Genomic DNA, 8667 nt, shown 5'->3' on the forward strand with positions numbered 1-8667 from the left:
ATCTCTGTGAGTTTTCATTACATCATTTATACCTATGACAATGTGAACAGGAATGTACAATACAGAATACGCTGAGTTGATTTCTATGGTACAGGAGGACTTGTAATGTCTGTAATGTTTGTGTAGCCTGTAACTCTTATGATGAAGTCATGTTTTAAGACATCATGAATGCAGTTACTGTAGTTCCTCAGAGTGAAAAGAACCTGATGCTATTGTTACATTTCTACAGATGCTGCTTCAGCTGATAGTTCTCATGAAAATGTGTCCATCATTGGAGGAGCAGTAGGAGGAGGTGTCATGTTAGTATGTGTCCTCATGGTCTGTGTCTACTACATGCTCAGTAAACGTGAGTTCCCCTTTTTACAGCTGTTTTCATGATTCTCTCTCTGAACAGGCTCTGGACACCGTAAAACATGTGGTCAGAGTCTGAGACATGGAGACCACATCTCTCAGACATTGACGCTTTTATGTGAGCGTAATATGGCTTTTACTGATGAGTTTTGGTTTTTAAATCTTGAAACAGGTCTTTCAACATACAATGACTGATTTTTCCTGCTTTTATTAATAAACAAATGCATATATTAAATACGAGAAAATAGACAATAGCTGGCTTTTGGCTAACATTTGGAACTGTTTTCATAGTTTAAACAGAGTGTTTGATAAGCTGTTTAATAAATCACTCTGTATTATATGATTCTGTGAGATTTTTTTGTATCATCTCGTTACAGGTAAAGGCATCAGCCATGGCCCTATATATGGTATGTTTAGAGTTGTGTAATGTGTTAGTAATGTGTTATGAATATGTATGCATGGGAATGAGAGAGAACAGCTGTTCTGAAACATTGAGCCTTTTTTTTCTTAAACATTATGTTTAATTCTATGACTGCATCTGCATGCATCAGTCATGTTGCAGATTCCTCTAGCAGCGAAAACAAGTGATGTTTGCATTGATATTTTTGCTTTAACAGAAAATCCCACACAGATCAGTAAATCAGAGAGTACCACTGGAGAGCACGGTGAGTAACCTGTTCATCACATTTATTGATTTAAAACACCTAATCCTCATAATCAGAGTCTTCAAGAGCATCAAATGTATGAGTGTATGCGTGTATATGAGTGTATATGAGTGTATGTGTGTATATGAGTGTATGAGTGTGTGAATGTATGAGTGTATATGAGTGTATGAGTACAAATGGGCAAAGGAATATATGAGTATATGAGGACATGAGTTTTAGAGTATATGAGTATATGAGTTTTAGACTATGTGAAGTTTAGAGTATGTGAGCATGTAAGAATATGAGTATCACAGTATGTGAGTTTTAGAGTATATGAGCATCAGAGCTTATGAGTATATGAGTCTTAGAGTGAGGATATGAATATATGAGTATTACAGTATGAGTTTTAGAGTATATGAGCAATAGTGTTTATGAGTATATGAGTATTAGAATGTATGAGTATATAATCATATGAGTATTAGAGTTAATGGGTCTTAGTGTAGTGGAGTATCTGAGTATATGAGTACTAGAGTGTTATAGTCGGGTCTGTTAGATCAGGGTTGCAGGTAGATCTCTAGGATTTGGGCATCCTTGCATTCACTTTAACTGTAACATTTCTTTCTTGGGTCTTAAATATATTTGACAAGACACCTGGGAAAGTATAACTTTTTTAGCATTTGTGAAAAACAAGTAAATGTGTTTGTAATTCTCTCGTCTACCAGGGCGTATGCTTCATAACCCAATATATGCCTCAGCAAATCACCCAGATGCAAACAGCTGTCAAGGAGCAGAAAAAAGTAAAGCACTTCACAAATTTTAGTCAAACAATATGATTTGCAAAATAATTACACTATTTCAAAGGCACTATACAGGACCCAATATGTCATGGATGTTAGCAATCTTCTTAGCGATTTTCTCCTTGGTAAAGATACTTCACACACACTTTCTGAATGTTTAACCAGACTTAGTTGTCATGGTAACACTACTACTATAATGGTTTAAGTGTACTCCACTGATTTAAGGACTTGTTCAACTATACACTTCATAGAATAATCACCACGTGTGCAAAGAAACATGACGATTGTTTTTGTCCTCTCTCTAGGTCTGACTGACAGCCCAGTGTATGAAACTGTGAACAGTCAAGAACAGTTGCCCCAAAGTGACAATAGTGCAAGTACTTGAAAACTTGGTTATAAATATTGCAATGTCAGCAAATATATGACAACATAAAGGCACCAGCACCTAATTGACAAAAACTATTTTGTTGTTCACACAGTAATGTACTTTCCTAGACAACCCAATTTCATACTGGCCTCTACTAACTGTGCATTAGCATCAAAATGTACTGTTGCTACCAGTACATCAAAATACAGTAGAAAATACATCAGCAGTGAGAGAAGGGCCTATAGAAAGAAATTCCACATTCAGGTTACAGGCTGTAAATTCAGAGGAATTAAGCCATTCCATCTCTCATTTTACTGTCATCCAATTTGTATTAAGACTTTTATATTATGGAAATAATATATTTTCCATTTTATAATATGGAAAAAGGAGAAGATATTTCCTGAAAAGTGAGTATTCTCCATTAGGTACAGAGTGATGTAGATTGCGGCTGCATGTTTTGAATGGTATATTTTGAGCCACTGTTATTTTATATGTATTCCTTTGTGTGTGTGCCCTTATGTCAGTCCACCTATTTCAAGACTCTTTTTGATATATAATGTTTCTATTCTTCTTTTTCATGATCAGTGCTCATAAATGTCCATCATTTTGGCTCTCATACCTCTCACAATCTCACACTTGGCTACATCCATTCCCCTATCAGTATGAAAATATCAAGTCATGTTAACATTGTTAGTGCTTTACCAATATTAAAACTCATTCATGTAATTAACTGAAAACTAGCAGGTTGGTCTTTGTTTGCATGGATAGCACTCTCTTACAGCACACCCATCAGACATTTAAAATCGTCTGTTTAACATAAAAGGTTCAATTGAAGGTGAAGTTCTTTCTGTTCTTAATCTTGTTGTAATGCGTCATCTGTACTGTGTCAGTGCGCTTCTGCAGAGCTGTAGGGGTTTACAGTCTGTAAATGAAAGTAACTCTTGTACTCTTTTCTGTGTGCTTGTGTGACCGCGGAAATTTGTGGTTATCAAAGGGGAACTGGCCATAGCCCAAAACCTTCCACCTTTTAAATGACTTTCAAGTAAACTCTTGTCCAACTTGTCAACTACAACTGCAGTTAAAAACAACTTGACAGTGCACCTCAGTGGTGCAGCAGAAAATTACACTATGTACCATCACTGGGATCGATATCGTCAGCTAGTTCAGGTATCACAAAGACCACAATCAACCATGTCATCCAGAAAGTATTAAGAAAACTAAATAAAGCAACAACCTGAGGTCAGTTGAGATGTGACTGAGGAGTCAAAGGTTAAATGTAAGAGATGTGACAGGTCATTCAATTTCACATCAGCAGATGTTCTCCAAAGTTCCTCAGAAATGAACACAAAATCACCATCCCTGTTCTCAGAGAGGTCCCTCCAGGCACACATATCACAGAGATTAGGCAAACATGAGAATGACCAGAGAGCGCTGTATGTGAAACCTTATGGGAGTGTTCTGTGTCCATCCTTCACTGCTGTTGTGATAAATAAAGACTAATAACAACTGTCTGACAATATACACAGAGGAATTTGGACCAATAATTACTGCTCATAAAGTTTGGATATGGAGCATCAGTTAGGACAACAGTGAAGTTTCTTTTTCATCAAAGAAATAATAACTGGAAACAAAGGGGGAAATAAACAACTGTGTTGTTGTCGACTGGTACAAAAAATACAAAGAACTATAGTTACTTATAATAAAAATGAGAATTTAGAGAGAGAGAGAAAGAGAGAGAGAGAGAGAGAGAACATCATCAATAAACCAAAAACATATATGTCATTAGCACTAATTATGGTTTTAAGGTGGTGTTGTGGAATCCACTTTAAATCATTATTAAATCAATGTCCGTACAATATTAAAGGTTGCAACTTCACATAGAGCATGCAGGTTGTAAGAATATCATACTTTCAGCTCCCTCTAGTGGAATCTGTTGAGTTTATCTATTTATCTGGGCAGCAAGTGTTAGTTTGCTCACAAAAAACACTATGTATAATGTCAGAAGAAATGCAAAAATAAAAATGAAAAATACAAAAAACCCCTAAACACAAAAGAAAACACCACTTGACCTCAGATACAACACACAGCTATTCACCAATGGTAGCAATAACAAATATGGTAACCGTCAATTAAACCAACAACATTAAAAGAGGTGCAGAACAGGGGTCCAGTATATCTGACACTGACACACACACACACATGCTCATACGCACACATACACGCCCACACAAGCACACACACATAAGAAAGAGAAACAAAAACAAAAATACAAAAAGCACACCAAACATGTAGGGGCACATAACATCAATGTAGTGAGAAAATGAGCCCCTGTAGAATACTAATATCATAACTATGTGGTATGCTAGCTAAATCACTCATCTCAGCACACAAGACCATCTCCTATCTGTTTAAAAGCATTACTGTTGAGAAACTTGAATTGGAAGACATCCGTGTCAAAGAATGGTCAACAGTAGAACCATCTCTGGATTCCTCTCCAAATTGCAAGGTTCCATGACGTCTGACGAAGTGTAAAACTCATAAGAAGAATGCTGATGTAATTAAGGTGATGAAATATTTTGAGGACATCCAGAACTTTCCACTATTGGAGAACTTCCTCATGTTCTGATTGAAAAACAAGGACATACACCCATGTTTGCATGGTCTTGCTCTCAAAGTGCTGTTTGTCCTGGCATTGGCAGCACCACTTCAAACAGTTCTTAGTGTTGGGGGACTCCTCAGGAGGCATTAGGTTAGAGATATGCACATACACATCACCTCCAAGGGTCAAAATTCATAAAACACATTAGAGTGAATCTGAAGATTACTGCTGAAATTAATGATGAATGGTCTATGAAAATGTGCAATTCTGGTTTAACTTTACGTGACTTTTACCTCTGTGTGGCACAACAGCCTTCGTGGAGGTAGGGGGACTCATTGTTTTGTCTTCATGTTTTTTAGAGAGTGTAGAGTATAACATGAGGCAAAAAAATACACTTTGAAACATCAGTTTGTGTAGCTGCGATGGCCGAGAGGTTAAGGCGTTGGACTTGAAATCCAATGGGGTTTCCCCGCGCAGGTTCGAACCCTGCTCGCAGCGTGAGTGACTTGTTTAGTATAGTTGCCTTGCAAGGGAAAAGAGTTCATACCCTGGCCTGACCTACACAGTCAGTTTGATAGAGTGCAATGAATGAGTCGAGGATAGGACACTAAACCTGAATCTACTCAATCACAAGTACCAGCCACTCAAAGTGGCAACCAGTGTAAACCAGCCACTCAAAGTGGCAACCAGTGTAAACCAGTGCCCTCACTGAGCATCACCCAAAACTGCTGACATTCCATTCAGTTTTAGCTGTTCTCTGCAGTGGTAATAATGGCAGATACTCACTTTGATTGAATATGAACTAAACATGATTAACACTGTCAGCTCTGTGAATGGTTTTCAACACTGACTTAAGCAAGGAGAACACTGAACTCGATATTCTCACAAAGGACCATGAATCACAGAAAGACAGAAAGATGTCCAAACTAGAAAAATGAGAGACAATCCAATTTTCTTGGGAAAAGATCCTAGATAACCCAAAATCAAATGCCTTTCATCCTATTGTTGCCCAGTTAAACCCAAAGATTACGAACATCCGATGCCCCCTGCCCTGTTGTTGCCAGGTTTTAACATTACAATCAGTGAGGGTAGACAATGGTTTCAATTCAACTGTAAATCTATTTAAGCGATGGAATAAGAAAGCAGAAGGCACCAGTAGAGGGAGCAGTGAGTAATCTTTTCATCATTTTGACTGTTCAATATAAATGTTTAACTGCTGAGTCACATTCCTCCTCCTCTTTGAGTTATTCCCCTAGGTGCACATGATTTTGGTTTTGTCGAAGTCTTTGTGGTATTGTGTTCACTTGTTGGATTGCCATCACCACAACAGAACTGCTAAGGAACAGCTTGGGCTCGCCAAGCAACAAACAGACATCACCTTGGAACATCTTCGTGTAGACACAACCCGCATTCCCAAGGTTCGGCCGTGTAGCCCTCCACACATCTCCTTAGTTAAATACACACATAGACATGCATACTTCATTATACACAACATGTAGGGTGGTATTAGGTTAGGGGACCGATCTGAACTAAATTGATTCTTGTCTTTCCCGAGACTGCGAGCGTTGATTCGTTTGGATAGGTGACTCATGAGAAGAGTGAAAGGTGAGGGAACAACTGAAACAAGATCTTTATTAAAAATCAATGACAATTCTCACTCAGTCCCAATGAGAACATCCTTCCAGTCACAGCTGAAATATAAATATTTCATAGTGACCACATTCAAATTCAGTCAAATTCATTTTGTCTACTCAGTGTTCCACTCTACCCTCTACCCTCATCATGTCTCAGTGAACATGTGCGAGTCACTTACTGAATACACACTCACCAATCACACCACTGATCCTCAATAGACCATTCAGCAGTATTCTCATCTCACTCACTCAAGCCCACTTTTGGGGTGAGGTGTGGGGTGCTGGAGCCTCTCTCAGTGCACATAGGGCGAAAGGCGGGGAAACACCCTGGACAGGTCACTAGTCCATCACAGGGCATTCAGAAAAATCAACACAGTTAGTGTTCTGACCACCAGACGTTTGAAAGTGCATTTCACAACTATAACTCAACTATAACTGCAACTCAACTGCAAGTAAAACTCTGTTAAAAAAACACACTAATAGAGTGAGACAGGATATTATAAGGAAGTGGTGGACTGTGGTTTGTGTGTCACATTGGGGGTGAGCAGATACTGGTTGCAAGAAGACAGCACCAGTTAGACTGGAAAAAAGCCTTTCATAATAGAACAACACATATTTTAGCCTGTTCAACAAACTCATCTAATATCAATCAAATATCAGATTAAAAGCAAGTTGTTAATTAGCAATCCTTAAAACCATTTTGCAAGTTCTTGAAAAATGTTTACTAGTTGTCAGTTCTTATTGATCAGTTTATTTATTACAAATAAATAAATGTGAAAACAAACAAACAAAAAAATTTTTATTTTGGCATCAGTGATACACTTCATGGATAAATGTTTATTCATAATCTGACTCTGGTGAGTAGCTGTTATGTTTGCTGTATGAAACGTGTTATTCAGTGATACTCATGCTGGTTCAATTACAGGAAGTGACAGAAACACCTCACCCAGGCCACATCTCTCAAAAGGTGTTAAAACGTCTTTGTCACGATTATCTTCTTCAATGTGTTTCATCCACCACAGAGAGATTAACTGTCATAAAATGTTCTTTGACAGATTCAAACACTGGGCTGTGTGGCTGTTTTCTTCTTTACCTTATCTTTGTGGTAAGTGACTCTGGTAACATGTCTGATAAAACAGGTTAATGTGATTTTACTGTATCCCACTGCTGTGGAAATACAGAAGATCAAGCATTCAGTCATTTTATTCTCATTCTCCATTCACAACCTAAACAAATGTGTCTGTTTTGGCTTTCAATAACTTAAAATGGTTTATGTGTTAATCTTCCATTACATTACATTTTAAAATGATTATTTTTGGTGATTGCATTGTCTTTTTGCAGGAGGAAGTGAGTGTGGAAGAAAGCTGGTCACCAGCACCAGTTTAACCACTGAGATGGAGTCTGATATTCTCCTACCATGTCACTTTGAGTCAGGGCTCTTTGGATTTATCACAACTTCAGATGGAGCTGTTGTGTGGTCTCAGAACACAACCATCAGTCTGCTGGAGATCAAACTGAAGAGTGGAGTAAAACACTGGAACAATAAATGCAGACGTATTAAGACATTCTACAAACATTCTGATTCTGGAAACTTCTCCATCCTCCTCCAGAGGGTCCAACCATCTGATGAAGGTGTTTACCGCTGTGAACTGTTCAGTAAAACCAACTGCAGTGTCGCCTACCAGGAGATAAACATCAGTATGTTCTACATATTCAGACACAAACACACACACACACACACATCATAAATACTGTTGTGCCAATGATAAAGAGAAAATCTGGTTAATGGTTCACTGTGAATATTAGACTTAATACTAATATCACTTAGTTGTAACCATAACTTTATTTTGGGACCTGAACCCAGTGAAATTACAGTTATTCTGTAAAACTGTATTTATAGCCCAACATTCTGAACTCTGAACCTAGAAATTATTCAGAATAACTCTTCATTAGCCTTAACGTATCTTAAATAATAGCATTACAGTAGTAGCAAGTACAGTAACACTCTTTGAATTCAATACCTCTAGCTAACCGAGTTCCTGCATCACCACATTCAGTAACTTTGAAATAATTTATCACATACTCAGAGAGTAGGAGGAGAGAGGGAGGGGGGGCACGAGGAGAGTCTGTACAATGTTAAATCCCAGAATCACTGAAACATTTATTCGCTCAGGCATTGCAATGTAAAAAGTCTCTCCTCCAGTTGTCGGCCAACAATACAATGCATTTTACATTGTCCTCATGTACAGCTGTCTGTCTCCATGTGAAAAGATTC

General features: G+C 37.9%; 1 non-coding gene across 1 annotated transcript; it reads left to right on the plus strand.

Moving 5' to 3' along the window:
- The first annotated feature begins 5174 nt into the window (after positions 1–5174).
- trnas-uga (transfer RNA serine (anticodon UGA)) lies at positions 5175–5256 on the plus strand. Its single transcript has one exon. It is a non-coding gene; the product is annotated as a tRNA-Ser (tRNA).
- Positions 5257–8667: the final 3411 nt, after the last annotated feature.

Source organism: Chanos chanos, chromosome 15, assembly GCF_902362185.1.
Source record: "Chanos chanos chromosome 15, fChaCha1.1, whole genome shotgun sequence".
Classification (NCBI taxonomy): domain Eukaryota; kingdom Metazoa; phylum Chordata; class Actinopteri; order Gonorynchiformes; family Chanidae; genus Chanos; species Chanos chanos.